This window comes from Hyla sarda, chromosome 6 (genome assembly GCF_029499605.1).
Source record: "Hyla sarda isolate aHylSar1 chromosome 6, aHylSar1.hap1, whole genome shotgun sequence".
NCBI classification, from domain to species: domain Eukaryota; kingdom Metazoa; phylum Chordata; class Amphibia; order Anura; family Hylidae; genus Hyla; species Hyla sarda.
The window spans coordinates 273923193-273943698 of NC_079194.1; the positions used below are offsets into that span (position 1 = coordinate 273923193).

The 20506-nt window shown below is 40.8% G+C and overlaps 1 protein-coding gene across 2 annotated transcripts in view; it reads left to right on the forward strand.

Annotated features, from left to right (window-relative positions):
- The first annotated feature begins 486 nt into the window (after positions 1-486).
- SPTBN2 (spectrin beta, non-erythrocytic 2) overlaps positions 487-20506 on the forward strand; it is a 224575-nt gene continuing 204555 nt past the window's right edge. The window contains exon 1 of one of the 2 annotated variants that reach the window (XM_056527360.1): positions 487-684. The gene's annotated coding sequence lies outside the window, so the exon portion shown is untranslated. The remainder of the gene's footprint in view (positions 685-20506) is intronic. The other variant, XM_056527358.1, reaches the window with a different exon arrangement.

Genomic DNA, 20506 nt, shown 5'->3' on the forward strand with positions numbered 1-20506 from the left:
TACTTAGTTTGTTAAAATTATTTGTTATTTTTTCCCATTATGTACCCTATTATACCCAACTACGATTAACATCTGGTCCCTCCCATTTGTGGCCCCGCCTCCACATAGCCACACCCATAGTTAAAATGGGCTGCTTATTGTAAAATGCCCGGGCCTAATTTTGGTCCCAGTCCGGCCCTGGCACTGAACATTTGAGTAACACGTGAGCATAGATATTGCTATAAATTGCTGATGTCATTGCATATAGAGATCAGTATATTTTGTACTGTAAAGTCTAATAATATTTGATAGGTATGGGTCCATAGGTGAACACAATAGACATCTGTGCAGCATTCCCTCTCCTGTAGCTTATTTTCTGCTTTATATTATCCCTCACTTTTGTTTGCATCCCTTTCTCTATCCATCTTGTTCTCCCTCCCTCTCCCCCTTCATCCTCACAGCGGCCCTACCCCCTCCATCCTTTCTCTACAGAAGCTATGACATCTGATTCATTCAATCCCTCCCTCTCCATTGCTTCTGTACCAGGCTCATAAACAGGCTCTGCCTGCACGTTTAATATCCTATTCTTTTATTTCTATTATTTTCTCCATCCCGATGTTCCAGCCAAGCCCCTTTAGGATGCATCTCTATGTATACCGCCTCTTCTTTTTGTAACCAACAGGCCTTTCATTCTACATGCAAAAGGTAGGTTTCATCTGGCTATTTCAGCCATTCCTAGATTAGAGTCAGTGGCCTTCCTCGCATGTGTTGTACCTTTTTTCAATTCTTCTGTGGAATCGAAATACTGTATGTCATTTGCATTTAGCCCGCAACACTCTATAGGCTATAGATACAGGTTAATTTTACGAACAGCAAACATTACGAAGCAGAACTCCTATTGTCTGTGTATGTTCATTCATGTATTATTGATGCAAAAACAATAGGGCTTATTTAGGATTAGACATTTGCCACATTGGATCCTTCTGCTCTCCATTCTGGGGTTCGCTGTCAAACAAGCAATTAGTGTCATTCCCCTGACCCATGTACAGTATTATGGGGATGCATCTTTTGTTAGCAAATCACCAATGAACGCTAAAGGCTATAAGGTGGCTGCAGCATTTCAAGTTGTGATCTCGGAATCTTAGGTTTATTTACGACATAGTTTTAACTTTAAATTGATGTTTTCATAATAAACCTGTGATAGAATGGAGCCTTTTGCTGTTTTTTATTTTATTTATTTAAATATTTATTACAATTGATTTATTAAGGCTCCTATCTCATTTCTTAGTGCAATTTCATTAGCCATACATGTTACCTCCATAAAGCATAAGCTCAGGCAAATATCTATTTTTATTATTTAGCTGATACAACATGTTGATGTTCTGTAAGTAAGAATTTTATATCCAGGATTTTGCTCATGTAAATTGTTTGAATGGGTTGATTTATAATCGATTTAATGGTTGGAGCAAGTTCTACTTTTCTAGGCATCAATTGGTCAATGCAGATGTTTATTTACACTTTTCTATATAATCAGATATGGCGGAGCCGAAACGTCAGAAATTCTAAATGTAATGTTAAACGTAAGAAATCCTATTAAAGTACAGAGGTATAAGACAAGCTGCTCTTATGATTCATGGTATGTAAATAAAAGTTATATGACAGAGCAGTCTTATAGTTTTGCAACAGCTGGAGGCCCCCTGATTGGGAAACCCCACAATAGAGAATCCTGGAGGCCGATATATATATATATATTGTGCTTCCTGTCCATAATCCAATTAAAGGACTCAAAAGTCATCCTCTCCTCAGCTTGAAATGGCTGATAACATATAATAATAGAATATATTCACGTGCAACCCCAAATGGAGGAAAGCTAGACTAGCAGTACTGTCTTGTTTTTGCATGTTTTCTGTTAGGTTTACCTGCAGTCCCATGTAAAAGCAATATAACCACAATCTGATCTTATGACAAATTGTCCTAAATGACAAATTCCTGTTCACTACACGTCCACGTAAATGAGAAACACATGGGCTCCCTCATAAATAGAAAGAGCCGCACAGATAAGTGATGAGTGCCTCCAAGTTATAACATTACGGGATAAGTGATCTATGGAATATTAATCCACTTTGTCTTTGGAGGGAGGGATATCCAGCTGTTCTAAGACCCCACAAGCACAAAAAGGGTTTAAATTGTTACATTTAATCTTATTTAGTTAATTCTGCCTGGGTGGTTTTACTCTATGTAAATCCTTCAAAAGATTTAGTAATTCTTCCTGTTAATAGAATTATGTATAAAAATGAAATAAAGCAGATTTCAGCCAAGTATTCCATTATTGGGTGATCTGTCTCAATGTGAAATGAATGTATGTTTCATCTCTTTTTAATATTACATATAAAGCCTCTTTGTTACATGAGAGTTGGCAAAGTATTTAGAACATTTTATTTGGATACATGTGCAAGACGATGGCACATGGCTCTCTATATAGAGGAATTCCATGTGGAATCCATTTGTGACTGGTATGTGGTTCCACATGAAAGCTGGATGAGATGAAAGCTGATGGTGTCACTGACAGTAGCTACTAAGCCTCCTGCTGTTACTTGTGGAAGGAATTATCTGCTAAAAAATCTACTTGTTTAAATATTGAGAGGTGATATTTGGGAGCTGTGAGCAACCTTTCCATAGAAATCCATTTGCAGGATTTCCCTTTGTTATAACTCGATACAATAGACAAGGCCTATACTGTACCTCTGTATGCTTACAGTGTCATAAAGAAGCAAGCAATGGAACAATACATTTTCTCACGGATTCTATTACATGCTGTATAATGGAGGTATTCTCCCGTAGAAACAATATCCAGCCGTACAGGGTCATTATACAGCAGCATATTGAGTGCTCATCACTATGTACTGTGGATAGAGAGGGACTTTATGTCCTACTGTGCAAGTTCCTGGCATATGGCTGTACTACTGTACATATGTGATAATTGTCATCTGCAGGGAAACCTTTTTGAGAAGGCCCCCTAAAATTGCACTGAAACCATTAAAACGGAAACAGGAAAACGGGTATAAATAAGCACTTGGCTAGATAGAGCTAGTAATCATAATTCTGGACATACCTTTTCTTTTATTGCCATAGTCCTTTTAAAGTACAGAGATATAAGCCATTTAGTTTATATGGAAACGAGTCTCAAGTGGGGATAGGGAGAGACACATCACTTCAGGCCAACAGGGCAGAGAGCAGCTACAGGGACCCCCCTCTGTAACTACTTATTTAGGTCCCAGAACATTTCAGAAACTGTTCTAGGACCCACTCTCTTCACCTGTTTCATGCTGCCCGCGGTTTAGGAAGCATAAAACTGGTGACTAGTTCCCCATGGCTTGACTAGTTCCCGATGGCTCTACCTATGCACTGAGCGACCACCACTCCGTGCAAAGACATGTGTCAACCATCATGCGAAGATGTGGTTGACACGCCCCCTCTATGCATCACTATGGTGGAGCTGGAGATACACGAGCACTGTGGTGACCACTAGATGCATGGGGAGAGCTAGGCAGGAGATCGTGGGGGGGTCCCAACGGTCGCCCTCCTCAATCAGACACTTATACCCTATCCTGTGGATAGGAATAAGTTGTTAAGTATGGAGTTCCCCTTTAAAAACAATGTTACAGGTCCAATAATTTCATGGAATTTGATTAAATTAAATTCAAATGGAAAATCTTTATTGCTTGGCGTCATCCTTAGGCCAGATTTGGATAGATGTACTAGCAGTTAGCTTGACTGCATTTATCAGAAGCTGAGAGTCAGCAGAGAAATGTATTATTCCCAACCTACTTAATGATCATTCTTAAGAAGCACTATATCATAGCATCCAGCTATCATAGATAGACAATTCGATGATTGGCAAATTGCCCATCTAAGATAGAAGGAGGTAAGTTACTGGGATCAACTCAAGAGTAAGTACATTGCTGGAGTAATTCGACATAAACTGCACTGTTTTTTATTTATTTTTTATTTTATACATCTCTAAAAACTGTTGGGCTAGGTTACCCGAAACATTTTTTTGTATGCTGTTGAATTGCCAAGAAAAGATAACAAGTGATGAAATACAGTGTAAATAATTCAAATAGAGCAAATTCTGATAAAATAACCCCATCTATTTGAGATCACTAGCATTAGTAGTGACAGTGTCAATAAAAAACAAATTAGTCTGAGAATTTTTTCATAGATTAGCCAAAACTTTTAAAATTGTATGGCCTTCACTATTAGATTAGTGAGGGTCTGATTTTTGGCACTCCCGCTTTACCAGGCAAAGTTCCCTATTGCTAGTGAAAGACATGCTTGGTATTGCAGCTCAGACCATTTTATTTCAATGTTATGAAACTGTGGTGAGCTGTAATACCAAGCACAGTCTTTAAAAAGTATGGAGCTGTGCCTTGTAAACTATGAAGTGAATGTGGCCCTCAAAAGAAAAATACGGCCTCTTTAGACAGTTGATTGCTTGGGTCACGTAGAGTTTCACATCCACCATTCTTATATTAATGGCATGTCCTGTGAATAGACAATACATTTGCCCCCCTTGTTTTTTTATGTTGATATATCCTCATGTGGGCACAAAAGTTTTTCCCATCTTGTAAAGTAATACCCTATCCCCTGAATAGGGGATAACCATCTGATCGTAGGGGACCGGCACCTAGAAAGTGAGGAACAAGTCTTCCATTAGAATGGAGTCTAAAAACACAAAGCAGAGGCACTCCCTGTGGAGGATCACACGTGCTAACGCTGGACAGAGATGGGGGTCAAGATGGTCTCTTACCCGCTCCGGTTGTGTACCTACATACACAACAATGGTTAGCACGTATTGAACAATGGAGGATTCTTTGTTGTCCGTCTGTAGCCTTCCCATGTAAACTTGTGCAATCCAGTGAACTTCGTATGTGGCAGGGAATTCTATGGCGCTGACCAGGGCAGAGACAATTCAGGTGTTTAGGTTGAGGTAAAAAGCTTTATTCAGCCAAAATGCAACGCGTTTCACTGCGCAAGCGCAGCTACCTCAGGCCTGAGGAAGATGCGCTTGCGCAGTGAAATGCGTTGCATCTTGGCTGAATAAAGCTTTTTACCTGAACCTACTCACCTGAATTGTCTCAGTCCCGGTCAGCGCCATAGAATTCCCTGCCACCTACGAAGTTCACTGGATTGCATTAGAATGGAGTGGCAGGCCATGGATGAACGACGCTGCTCCATTTATGCTCCATTTATGCCCCATTTATGCTCCATGAGTACTGCAGAGACAACGAAACCCTGTATTAGGATATCTCCGGCAGCTCCCACAGAGAATGAGTAGTAAATTTGGATTCCTTTTCTCGAGATCATGAAGGGCCCCAGCTATTGAACCCCCCTGTGATCAGATAATTACCCCTATCCTGTGGATAGAGGATACCTTTACATGATAAAAACCCCTTTTAAGAGATAAGTAGCCATACACAATAGATGAACATAGACTGAACCTGCTAATTTCAGTGGAACTGACCACTGCATGATGGTGTCCTTACTTTTCCCCGATGCCTTATGCTTGGGACATGTAGAATATCGCATGTTAGAGTTCAACATGACCAAACTTTTGTTCTCATAAAAGATAAGCCACCTCCAGAGCAATCTAACCTCAGCTTTTTTCTCTCTCCTAATGAGAACACATGTACTCTTGGTCGAGCTCAACATGCATGTGTATGGAGGGAAGTCAAAAGGAATAACACTTGGTTGAATGTGCATTTGGTTGACATCTATTTAATGTGTATGTTCACTTTAGTAATGTAGCAAGGCAGATGGGTGAGGTTCCTTCAGCTATATGTGACCTGCCAACCTCTGTCTGTCTAAGGATTTGCCTAATAGGATTAATGAATGTGACGAGTTCATAGAGCTTGCTGGGTTTTCATTCAGTGACTCAGTGACACATCAGTTGTTGACTGATCAACTTTAGAGCAGCTACATTTGTTTTCTATTCTGTGTTTGGAACATAACATGACGATCACTTACGAATCCACGCTATTATGCAGCCTTTTAGTACATTGCCATAATGAAAACATGTAAGAGATTAATTTGTCAAATGGAATTAGTTTAATATGCATTTTGTATCTCACACATCCATATTTTACATTTTTGTTTTCATCAACTATTATTGATATTTAAAGGGGTTATTCAGGAAAAAACTTTTATATATATATATATATATATATATATATATATATATATATATAATCTGGTTCCAGAATGTTAAACAGATTTGTAAATAACTTCTATTAAAAAATCTTAATCCTTTCAGTACTTAGGAGCTGCTGAAGTTGAGTTTTCTGTCTAAACTCTCTCTGATGACACCTGTCTCGGGAACTGTCCAGAGTAGAAGCAAATCTCCATAGCAAACCTATTCTGCTCTGTGCAGTTCCCGAGACAGACAGAGATGTCAGCAGAGCGCACTGTTGTTAGACAGAAAAGAACAACTCAACTTCAGCAGCTGATAATTATTAGAAGGATTAAGATTTTTTAATAGAAGTAATTTACAAATCTGTGTAACTTTCTGGAGCCAATTGATATATAAAAATATATTTTTTCCTGGAATACCCCTTTAGGGTTTGGACCTGTTTAGATAAGACAGAAGCAGTACATCCAGTCTAGATTGATAGTTTACCATGATGGCCTAAACATGTATAAAAGGAAGGCCCTTCAGGGCTTGTCCAACGCAAGAAAGAACCTGTGTGTGGTGTCAAAAAGTATAATAAAGCAACATACTAATCTAATGTTTTTACCCATACTGCACATATCTTCCATTATCAGCTCTGCTGTCTGACTTGTTACTGTGACATCACATCACATTCTCTGAAAACAGAGCTCCCTGCTCACCCCTCCCCTCTTGTCTGTTCAGGACACCACCAGTGATGTGAAGAGGGGAGCGTGCTCATTTTAAGGCAGAAGAAAGCCTTTCTCAGATAAATCCACAAAGCCTAAACATAGTTTCCCAGCCATCTCCAGCCTACTTGTGCTAACCAGAGATGGTAGGGAAGTAAAAAAAAATCTTAAGCAATTGACGTAACCTCTATTGACATTGATGGGAGTTGCATAAGCACAGAAATCCATCTTCAGACCCTGTATAATTAAATTATTTTCAGAGGGTTTTTACTAGGGATCGACCGATTATCGGTTTGGCCGATATTATCGGCCGATATTCAAGATTTTTGGCATTATTGGTATCGGCAATTACCTTGCCGATAATCCGATAATGCCCTGCCCCCCGCACCGCCCCGCCGCACCGCACCCCCCCCCCCCCCACCGCACAGCCCACAGCACCACCCCGGCCAGAGACCGCTGCCGCTGCTGCCCATTGCCTCCCCCATCCCCGTTTTTATAATTACCTATTCCCGGGGTCCGTGCTACTTCTGGTTCCTGCGGCGTCCTGCGTTATTGCTGTGTGCTGCGCTGTGCAATGATGTGGGACGTCCTCAACGTGACGTCACCAGTGCACACAGTGACAGCTTGGGACGCTGCTGGAGCCAGAAGTAGCGTGGACCCCGGGCCCCGGTAATTATAAAACCGGGGATAAGGGAGGCAATGGGGCAGCGGCGGTGGTTGGACTAAGGACCGGCAGGGGAGAGAAGCGGGCGGCAGCAGTCTCTGGCCAGAGGATAGGCGGGGGGCCGCAGCGGTGGTTGGACTTAGGAGGACCCCAGGACAGGCAGGGGGAGAGAAGCGGGCGGCGGTCTCTGGCCCCACAAAAGCCGCTGCAGTTCATTGATTTAAAGCGCCCACTTTAAATCAATGATCTGCAGCAGCTTCTTCTGGGCCGGGGGATGGGGGGTGGAGAAATAGCAGATAACTTATACCGGAATATCGCTTTAAGTTATTGGCTATCGGCCTGAAAGTCCACAGATTATTGGTATCAGCCCTAAAAAATCGATATCGGTCGATCCCAAGTTTTTACACACTGAAAATTTCAAAAACAGTGTGTAAACACAACATATAGCAACTTATACTTCTTCCTGCTGAACAAATTGAAAAAAATGTACTCACATATCATTTCAAATATCTATTCATGGCTTTACTCTAAAGACCGTATGTGTACATGTGAAAACCATAGTGTGACTCACAGTTAAATGTTCCATATGCCACCATTGGTGCATCCGTGGACATTAGTCACCAAAATTAAAATTCTATTCCCGTTCACCCATACACTTAGGTGTTCTCAGCTTACGTTTTTTTTGCTCGGTAACTAGTCACACCCAATATTAAGGTTAGTTACAATATAGTAGGCAGGCATATAGCATGGCAAAAATGTATCTCGCACAGAAAATCTGTTCTCTCTGAGTGAATTTAAAAGGGTTCATGCATATTGTATTTTTCTAGACCTGGTGCCTTTTGTCATGGCATAGCCATATCACACCCTAACGCAACTCATAGGAAAAACATCTGTTAACAGGTGCAGTAAGATTGTATGGGACAAGCCCTGATAATCACACCGCCCAGCCAGTTATTTATGTGTAAAACAAAAATATATAATTATCATATTTCACAATGAATAATGTATCAAAGTCTTTCTTTGTAACAGTGCAATACTTTAGTTTACAAGACATCCCTTAATATAGTGTTGGGTTTGCCACCTAAGAACAATATGTAATAATGTTACAACATAACCTAAGCATGAGTAGATTTTGCTGTTGAAGTAAATACTATATCTTGTGTTAAACAGCAAAGACATCATGTACAGTTTATACGTATGGACACAGTACTAGTAAAAATACTTAGTATTATGTAGTTGTTTATATATTTTAGGTTGCATTAGTGTCAGGAGGGCAGACTTGGCTGTATATAGATAAATCTGGAGTGTCTACATTGGCAATTTGGTGGCAAGGAAAACATAATTATTTTTCTGAAAAATAGTTTTTCAAGGTGCATAATGTCAAGAGCTAGAAAAAAGGGAGTATGCAAAATGTATCAAAATTAACATAATACAAAAATTGGCCAAATTAGCTAGGGAGACTTATCCTAATGCCATCCCATGACTGGCATACATGTATACAAATATTAATAATAAACCGTTTAATGTCACTGCACTTTAATAAATGTATTACATTGTAAGATGCTGGGCCTTTTTAGACAATGGACATTTCATGGTTTTTATTGTTTTTTTTCTTATTATTATTATTTTACTACATTTTAGATTCATAATAAAGACATAAACTATGAAGGGACACGTATGAAATTAAGCAGTAAACAAAAAAGTGTTAAAGAAACAGGAATATGCTATTTATATATTAAATTCTTTTATGTAACTCTCTTAGGCTGCATTCACACCACGTTTTCAGCCTACGGTTGCCGAATCCGGCTGGGGGACTCCGGTCGGCTCATTTTTGACCTATATCCGGTTTCCTGACCAGACCTAAAACCATAGTATACTACGGTTTTTGGTCCGGTCACAAAACCAGATAAGGGTAAAAAATGAGCCAACAGGAGTCACGGTTTGACTCCTGTCGACTCATTGAAGTAAATGGATTTCAGCACCGGTCCAGCTGGGGTACGGGAGCACCCGGTTTTCCCCTCCCCCAGCCGGATCCGTAGGCTGAAAATGAGATGTGAATGCAGTCTTATTCTTTGATGGCAGTTCTGCACACTCTTGGCATTCTCTGAATTATCTTCATGAGGTAGTTGCCTGGAAGGGTTTTCCAACAATCTTCAAGTTTCCAATGGGGCTGAGCATTATCTCAATTGGGGTTAGGGTAGGTGATTGTGGAGGCCATGTCATCCATCTGTCTCCTTACATAGCCCTTTCATAGCTTGGAGGTGTGTTTAGGGTCATTGTTCTGTTGAAAAACAAATCATGATCCCACTAAACACAAACCAGATGGGATGTCATGTTGTTGCAGAATACTGTGGCAGCCATGCTGGTTAAGTATGCCTTGAATTTTGAAAAAATCTCCAACAGTGTCACAAGCAGAGCTCCCAATACCATCACCCCTCCTCTTTCATTCTTCATGGTGGGAACCACTTATGTGCTGGAATCGCTCTCCCATCCTCCAGCCTTGATCAATCTTTATGCTTTTGGGGCCCAACACATCACACTGCGCTCAGCAAATTGCTGTACAACAATGTCCCTCCTTGGCCATTGATAGGCTTGTGTCATGTTACTGGCCAGAGCCCGGCATCTTCCTGGTGCCCGGGCACATAATATCACACTGCCTCTCAGCTTATCACCGGAACATCGCCACAGCCAGCAATTAGCTGAGCGCAGTTTGACGTATCGACCCCAAAACCCGCAGAAGACTGGGGCCAGAGGACAGAGGAGTAATTTTAGCGGCACCAGGGGAGCGACAGAAGGTAAGTTTAAGTTTATTATTTTTATTACGGCAGCCTGGGCAGAATTTTATATAATATTATTAAATTATTATATTAAATGTAATAATTTATTTTAATAATTTAATAATAAAAAAAAGCTGAATAAAATAATGATGGACTGTTGTTTCTCTTTACTTAGTTGAGTATTTGTTCTTGGCAAAAGTTGAGATAGGTTAGTTGTTGGGCTTAACACTGTATGGAATCCTAACTCTACATAACACAACTAAAGGTCTCAAACACATCATGAAGGCAAGGAATTGCACAAGTTAAAGGGTACCTCTCATGATCTTGTAAAATTTTATAATCCTCCCAGTACACTGCCCCCATCATGATAAACCACCCCTGCCTTTATTTTTATTATTTTTTAGTGTTCTACCTTGATATTGCTCTGTATTTTCTGCTCAGTATCAGTCAGATTCACAGACTGGGAATGGGCGTTTCCCAGCAGGCGTGACATCATCTGAAGCCATACAGGAGAGAACTTCCTCCCTTACTCTGCTACACACAGCCCAGAGCAGTTTACTGTATGAGGTGAGCTCTGATTGGCTAATGCTGCACACACGCCCCTCAGCACTCCAGACTACATTTCCTGATTTTGGACTTCTGCCAGGCCAGCAGGAGTCCAAAGTCTGTGCAAGAGATAGGGGGAAATGTGCTCTGGACAAGAGTACATTAGAAAGATTTTTTATTTACCAAAAGAAGTGCAACAGCAAAAAAATGTTTAATGAGAGTGTCCATTTAACTCTTGACAAACGTACCTGTTAGTTGAAAACCATTCTAGGTGACTATCTCATGAAGATGATAAAGAGAATGCCAAGAGTGTGCAAAGCTGTCATCAAAGCAAAAAAGGGGCTAAAACCTAAAACATATTCTGGTTTGTTTAACACTGTGTTCTACTTGATTTTGTATGTGTTCCTTCGTAGTTCTAATATCTTTCATACTAATCTAGAATAAAACTGAGAAAAAATTGAATAAAAAGGTGCAACTAAACTTTTGACTGGTAACATAGCTGTCAAGTTAAGTGTCTAAAGGGGCCCATGCACCTTCAAAAGCTGTTGGCCAAACCTTCCTTTAGCCTAGAGCTATATCTGCCATTCACCCCATATACATGAGCGATCAGCTCAGCTCAGCAACCATATGTTCTGACTGGCACCTTATCTCCCTGAAAACAAAAGGGTCAGGCAGTTGAAAATCAACAAGTCTGTCGGGATGCCCCCATACACATTAGACGGTCTACTGGTCCTGCTGAATTCAGCAATTTGGACAACTTTTTAATAATATGTATAGGGGCCTTAAAACACAAGATACATTTGCACATGCCATGTATTCTATATTTTGGGCTAATGAAAGACAACATTTCTGCAAATTCTGCTTAGTAAATCTTTTTCATTATAGTGTCTATTTTTTCAGCTGATTCCTGATAGATTCTAGAAAACTTTGTTAGTATTTTAGAGAACAATAAGTGGATAAAAAGGGTAAAGGGTGTAGAAGTTAGAGAGAAGTAAAGATGATGTCCTGTGGATCTGCACTCGCTCTACGGCAAATTTTCAGAATACTGGAATGCAAAGTATCTGGATAGTCTTCTGTCCAGTATTTTTTTTTCTCTACTTGTCTGATACTTGTAGGCTAAGCCCCTAGAAGACAAACCCCAGATGAGCTTAGGCGACAGGTTTTATATGTAACCCTATAAAGTATGACACCTTATATGGAGGTGGAAAAACGTGCGTGATTCTAGTGTAAAATCCCAGGCACGATATATGGTTACAGGATTGTTTAAATGAGGGTCTTCACTTGAGAGGTAATCGCAGCGGCAAGCAGGATTTATAGTATAAACATGAGGAAGCTGTTAAGAAAAAATATCTACTAAGTGGATTAAACACACAACAAAAATTTGAGTGCCTAGTTACAAGTGTTGACTTAAGCTCTATCTTGGTAGTCTAGAGCAGATCATAGGAATTATAGATATGGTATAGGTATCTACCAACCAAGGATTAGCAGATCTCCCAATCTTATTAATATCAGAGTATACAGGGGAGGTGAATAAAACGTAACTTTTAATTAAATAATAGAATAAAACACACTTATATAGTGAATGTTCTATAGATAGTGTCAAGTATAGGCACTATCATCAAATTTGACACAATCAAGTAGTTTACACACTGTTAAATATATAGATACAGCTTAGAATAGTATATAGCGGAAATAGAGTCACTATCCCAAGAAAAATATGGTGCCCAAAAAATTGCCCAGCGCGTTTCGGACACCAGTACAGGTGACCTCCTCAGGGGCTAGGTGGGAGAAAGTAGCCTGAAAAAAATAATAATCTCCTACCATATGCTTAGTTTGCATTATGATACTGCACGGGGTCGCTGATACAGTAGCGGCCCCATTAAAATGTCCTGTGCTCATATAGTCATCAGGCACAGGTATATTGGACAAGAGTTGGCCTTTGACCCGGCATATGCGGTCCTGTAAAAGAAATAACATACAATATACAATCAGGCTGGGTTCTCTGCTGTTCATCATATGTCCTGTAAGGAGAAGATGATTCCTACTCACAGTTTAGGCATTTGTGTCCTGTCTTGTTTCTTGTAGGAATCCTCTTCTCTTTACAGGACATACTTTGTATACTTGGCACTATCTATAGAACATTCACTATATATGTGTGTTTTATTCTATTATTTAATTAAAAGTTAAGTTTTGTTCACCTCCCCTGTATACTCTGATAGTCTAGAGCAGAGCCTCATTCACAGAAAATACAATATGCAATATTTCCAATGAAAAGTACAATATTGCTTATTAAAACAGAAGTATCAATATATGGAAAAATTGTAAATAGGTAAAAATAGGAAAATATGTTTTTATTTGAAGTACATACATTGTAGCACTCAGCTAACCGCTATTGTTACATAACAATGTAAAAAGCCAGAACAATGGGTGTAGTGTACTTTAGAAGTTCTTATTATCCAATCATATGTATTGTAATACTACACACACAGACACACACAATACCTTGACTCCAGCCACCTTGACTCCAGCCAACTTACCAACCCCCCACAATTGCCTCCAGACCCCCAGAATTGCTTCCAGACCCCCACAATCACCCCCAGACTTACACCCCACCCACCCCCACAATTACCTTCCATCTTTCTCCCCATCGACCACCTACAATTGCCTCTAGACCCCACAATTGTTTCCAGCCTCCCAAACCCCCCCCCCCCCCCCACGATTGCCTCCAGCCTCCCACTCTACAACTGCCTCAAGCCTTTCCCCTCCAATCCCTCTAGACTCCCCTTTCCAACCACCAAAATGCCGCCAGACTCCCACCCTACCCCCAGAAATCTGACATCAGACTTTCTATGTTAGGGTACATTCAGATGGGCAGTTTACTGATGAGTTTCCCATTGTGGGTATAAGGTTTTCAATTTGGATTTACCGCAGTGGAATTTCTGTGTGGAAAATCCCAGCAAATAAGTGAATTTTACACTGCGGAAATTCTGATGTGGAAAACCCTTTAGGGGAAACTCGCTGGTAACCCACCCATGTGTATGAACTCTATGTCTGCTCTTGACTGGAGTATATTTGCACAAAATTATGCACATAAATAATTGCTTCTCCGCATAAATTTAAAAGCGAACAGGTTGTTAGTATACATTTTGATCAAAAGGTACAAGCCCACTCACCACATCAAGGCCACCTATTTAGGCCCCTAGCATAAAATGGCGTAGCACTGGGCTGCGACCACCACCGCCGCAACACCAGTGCCCACAGGGGAACGACCCACTGGCAGAGCAGCCCCAATGCCACTCAAACCAATCACTGTGCCACGGCAGCAACGGATGCCGCAGAGCACCACACCAGTATGAACAAGGTGCAAAAGCTCACTTACCATGTGCTCCCAGTCAGACTAGGAGGCTGCCAGAAATTAAAGGGCCCTGTGTAGCTACCTGCTACTTTATATAGGGTTGGGCTGATGGGGTGGGGCAGAGTGCAGACCAAGTGAAAGCAACAACAAAAAAGGAGGGAAAAGAAAACACAATGTGAATTCAAGTAGAGAAAACATGGTCACACATCTACATTTTGTATTTTAATCTAATTGCTTCTCAGCATAAATTCAAAAACTAATAGGTGGCCTTGACGAGACAAGTGGGCTTGTACCTTTTGATCAAAATGTATACTAACAACCTGTCAATTTTTGAATTTATGCTGAAAAGCAATTAGATCAAAGTAAAAAATGTAGATGTGCGACCATGTCTGTTTTCTCTACTTGAATTCACATTGTGTTTTCTAACCCCTCCTTTTTTTTTGTTGTTGCTTTCACTTGGTCTGCACTCTGCCCCACCCCCTCAGCCCAACCCTATATAAAGTAGCAGGTAGCTACACAGGGCCCTTTCATTTCTGGCAGCTTCCCATTCTGACTGGGAGCACATGGTAAGTGAGCTTTTACACCTTGTTCACACTGGTGTGGTGCTGTGGCACCATGTCTGTGGGGAGGTGCAGCCCAGGGACTGGTTTGAGTGGCATTGGGGCCGCTCTGCCAGTGGGTCGTTCCCCCTGTAGGCACTGGTGTTGCGGCAGTGGTGGTCGCCACCCAGTGCTACGCTATTTTATGCTAGGGATGACCACCACCGCCGCAACAACAGTGCCCACAGGGGGAACGACCCACTGGCAGAACAGCCCCAATGCCACGCAAACCAGTCCCTGGGCCGCACCTCCCCACAGACACGGTGCTACGGCAGCAATGGATGCCGCACAGCACCACACCAGTGTGAACAAGGTGTAAAAGCTCACTTGACGTGGCGAGTGGGCTTGTACCTTTCGATCAAAATGCATACTACCAACCTGTTAGTTTTTGAATTTATGCTGTGAAGCAATTCGATCAAAGTACAAAATGTAGATGTGCGACCATGTCTGTTTTCTCCACTTGAATTCAAAATGAGGAAAGAGTTATATAGTTCATAAGATAAAAAAAATAAGATTCCATCAAGCTCATCCTATAACCCTACTGTGTAACAACTGTGTTGATCCAGAGGAAAGAAAAAAAAACCCTATGAAGCAGATCCCAATTGTCCCAAAACAGAAGAAAATTTCCTTTTCAACTCCAATAAGGCAATAAAATAAATCTCTAGAATAACGTTCTGTTCCTATTAATCTAGTATCCCTAACTTGTAATATTTTACTTTTTCAGAAAAAGATCCAGGCCCCCCTTGAACTTATTAATTGAGTCCGACATCACAACACCATGTGGTAGAGAGTTCCATAGTCTTACTCCTCTTACAGTAAATAGGATAAATGAGAAAAAAAACACACCCGCCCCTAGTGCGGTACTTTAAAGAGTTTTTGGCAAAATGTAGATTTACACTTACCAGAAGATGTTGCGCTCAGGGCACAACACCATATTGCATGTAGACAATAGAAATCTGTGTGTAGCCTCGATCCTCCGGTCAGGTCCTCACTCACCAGCTATTATTAACAGCAACCATTTCAGAAAAAAATGGATCTTAGTCAGGCGCAGCTACAGTAGAAGACAGATGACGATATCTGATATCGTCATCTGTCTTCTACTGTAGCTGCGCCTGACTAAGATCCTCTTACAGTAAATAATCCTCACCTGTGATGTTGGTGAAATGTTCTTTCCTCTAGATGCAGATGTACATAACCTGTACAAGGATAACTAAAAAAAATCTTTATTGGTACAAAAAGACAGACAAACTCCTATATTAAGGTCAGCACCTGGCACAGATTGGTAAAACAATCACAATTACACAAGCTGCCTGGACAGCAAGTTCCTGAAAAATTGCAGAGAATGTTTTGGTCAAGCAACTTGGATGCGTTCTGCTGTCCAATAAGATTTATCACCATGTGGTACTAGCCTAATGCATGTAGGTACAGGTATAGCCAGTCACATAAAAAATATACTACTTTCCAATACCACATGATGCTCCCTGATATCACCTGTGTCCATGTCAGGACCTGTCCAGAGCAAGAGCAAAACCCTAGAACAAACTTCTTTGTTCTCCTGCTTCCTCAGGGGCATACAGCAGCTGATAGGTACTTTTTTTTTTGTTTTTTGCTTTTTTAAATAAAGGTAATTTACACATTTTTTCAACTTTTCTGCAACAGCTAAATTAAAGGAGTACTCCAGTATGGAAAAATTGTCCTCCATACTGCCAGCAGTAAAAAACATAAAGAGATACATACCTTCCTTCGCTCCCCCGATGCCTCCGGTAACCCACTCCGGTCTCCGCCGTGATCCTCTTCCTGGTTGCCGTGGTCGGTGAGTCATACTGCACTCACCAATCCCCGTCCGCAGTAAAGTCCCGACTAGGCCGCCGATAGGCTGAGCGGCAGTGTGACGTTTTTGGCCCCGGCACCAATCGAGACTGGATTGGGGGTACCAGAGGCATCGGGGGAGCGAAGAAAGGTATATATCTCTTTATTTTTAACTGCCCCTTTAAAGTTGTCAATCCCTCTTTAAAGTTGTCAATATAATGATTATTGCAGCATGTTTATGAAACCGAAAAAAAATATATACTTTTATTTGCTGGTCTGAATAGTCAAAGAGGTGTGTTACAGGTGGCTAACATACCTTTTAGCAGTTTGAGGTGGCCCAGACTGCAACTTCTCTCCTGGCTTGCAACTCTCCTATGATTGACATCCAGGGCTCTCCAAGCACTAGTAAAATCCCATGTACGCGCCATACATCTGTATTGCTGTCTCACCACATATGCGCCATTAGTGCTTTCATTATTACCAGTGCTACATAATCGTTTTGGCAGTTATGTATCAGATTTCTCGGTGATAGATTGCTTTGAAAGAGTAGGGTCACACATGCCGTATTGTGCTGCGTATTTTCCTACCTATTAAAGTAAATTTTGCGCATTTTGCTACCCATTGACTTCAACAAGTAGTAAAATACGCAGCAAAATACAGCATGTGTGACCCTATTCTAAAGAAGTAAGCATTTAAAAACATATCCCCTATGCACAGAGGGATCTCCGGCACTCCCATAGAGAATAAATTAATTGCATGCCAACCCCATGCCCCATCAAGTGGGGAGAATTTGGGGCACCATTCTGGAGCTTGCGGGGGAAGACGCCAGTGTGGGACTGCTTTGAGTGCACATGGACCTGTGTGAGGCTTTTTGCAGGTATGATTGCAGTAGATTACAGTACTAGGCAGGGGGCTGCTGCTGTTCCATGTGTTCTTACCCTAAGAAAGTGGAACACAAGTGGATACGAAAGGTGTGCACGATTCCATTAATAATTGTAAAGTTAAAAATACACTGGAAATGTTACATCCTTCTATTACTGGTTTGGCCTAAATAAAATTTCAGCACAGAAAGTCCTACTTATAGCATGAGGGAGCAAGTCATTTATCCAGTGAGATAGGTGCTATGATCAGGACAAGGTAAAGATGGAAGGATTAATATTAAGGCAAAAAACTAATACAGCTATTACCAGCATTAAAATAGAAGATAGATAGTGCATGAAGATAATGTTGTATTGGGAATTAAACATTGGTTACACAATGCTATACAATCACAATGACTGTGTAGTAACCTCCCGGAATTGACATAAGCGTAAATAATTCTGCTTTAGTTCCTAAATGCACATGGATTACACTTCCATTGATTTCAATTTAGCTGCCGTCAACATAGTGGAAGGGGCACAGCTGAAGGGGCTTAGGTACTTGGCAGCACCATAATCCCCTATTTACTAGCAATGGGTTGTAGATAACAATCCCCAAACAAATGCTACCTACTGGCATGATAACTTAACGATATGTCAGAAGTTAGTCAAAAAGTGGAAATATGCTTTATTGGAACTTTTGACAAGCATTTATTTTTTTGTTAAACATATGAATAGTTCCAAAGGCAGAAATATAAGGGTACTGACATGAGCATCCACAGAATTTTTTAGCGGGGTTGGGATCTTGGAGCCTTGGGGGGCATAATTTTAATGTCGTCCATACTCCACCTCTTCTTGACACTGTCATGGGGGGAGTTAATATCTACATTTTTTATCTACAGGGCCATATGAGGGAATGTTTTATGCAGAACCAACTGAACTATGCAATGATATCACTGTTTTTTACCACAAAATCTACAGCAAAAGTAAAAAATATATATTTGTGGGGCAAATAAAAAAAATGCAATAATGCAACTTTTGTTTTTTTTTGTTTTAATGCAGTGTACTTTACAGTAAAAATTACACACTTTACACCTTTAGGTTGTAGGTCAGTGTGATTACAGTAATAATCAACTTTAAATATAGGTTTTCTTTTATTTTTACTACTTTTCAAAAATGTTACCTATTTTTTTCCCCCCTCTTACCAAACTGTAGGGCTCATATTTAGCGCTATCATCTATAGTGTATATCAGCACCATTTCTGTTAGTTCATCATCACAGACAGATATGTCACAGATCTTTACTACTACCACTATGGAACTCTCATATTGTGAAGACTCAAAAACAAGTTCAAGGGGGGCCTAGATTTATGGGGATAGAACATGATGCCATATTGGAGCCGTGTATTTTTCCTCTGTCACAGGACAATTGTCATCGGCCTTATAGAGTTTTTTCCTTCCTCTGGATCAGCACAGTAGGGTTTTGGATTGAACTTTATGGATTTTTTTTTACTTTACCTATAAAGCGATACTCCAGTGGAAAACTGAAAGGGCCCCCTGCGAGGCTTCACTGCTGGTCACACTTCTGCCACACCCCGATTCCACCCAAATCTCTCCACCACCCCAACACACAAAATAAACAAAAATTTGTATTTACATATATATACACATATATAAAAAGAAACACTTTACGGTAGATAGAATAATTTTCTATGACCAATAATACCAGTATACAAGGAGTAAATATATACCACCACACAATAACTGGCTAATATCGCTATTCTGTACTGAATAAAACCACTATTCACAGACCAGTATACTATATAAATGATTATGTGGTGTCCCGGTACCGCATCCTATACGGTACCTGTGTAGAAGTCCCCATAGCCAGAGTCCCTAGGACGTCGGGGTTCTTCTTATCTAGTCCACCCCTTGTCACCTCTCATCTAGGTCTTACTTATCTAGCAGTTATTTAGGATTTATATAAATATAATTGTACAAATGTATATAAATGGTTAATTACCTGTAAGGAGTGTAGCAGGACCTACAGGTCATGTGATCAGGTAAACTCTATGGTTTTTATGCTTAAGGACCTTTGGAGGTCCCTGTGACGTATTTCGTCCATCACTCCCTGTAACGGTGAGTGACAGTTGCTTGGACCAGTAAAAGCGGCCCTGCCCCTGCCCATATAAGGAGCGGCGGCCATTATTCTCTCTCTTGTTCCTGGGCTGTCAAATGAGCAGGATCTGCGCAGCTGTCTTCCGCAGTGAGTTAGGCCTGAGCCTTGCAGCAATGGCTGATCTATTCAGAATCGTGAGTGTATCAATCCCTAATCACTCTGCAAGATCACCGGACCTTATCTATCCCCTAAATCCGGACGGATCTTCGCAAATTACCCTAAATTCTCAGACTATATCATAAGTCAAGGTCCGCAACAACTGTCAGTCATTGAACTATATAGAGACTGTATTCCTGAGACTGTTACTATTCATTGGATGTACCACATGCATTTAAGTAAAGTTATCCAAGTTCAAGTTCAACTACCTTGTGGACCATCAGTCATTTTATGCATGCACCTATCGTTACTGGGAAGGGCTGCGATAGGCCGGAGAATTACCTCAGCATACTAGCCCTCAGCCTGGCGTCACGAACTATAGAGTTAACCTTAACACCCCAACTACCATACACCCCCCCAAGGGCTACCACAATTATATACAGTGCCCATATAGTGGTAGATGCCAGCTGTACAGATTTCTGTATAGAACAAGTGATTATATACAGGACCTGTATCCTTATATACAGGATCTGTATAAGTGCTTACAGTTAAATCTAGTGACTCATAATTATGTCTTTTCTGATTAGCAGCACACTCTTTCCTTTTCTTCTCCGTCCAGATCAACCGCTATGTCGATCTCTTAACATCTGCATGACAAACATGTTAGACTCTGCATTTTTCCAGTGCCCTCCCCTCCTCTACACAATCTTCCCATCTATAGGCCCACAAACTGTAATAATGCCCTCCTTGGT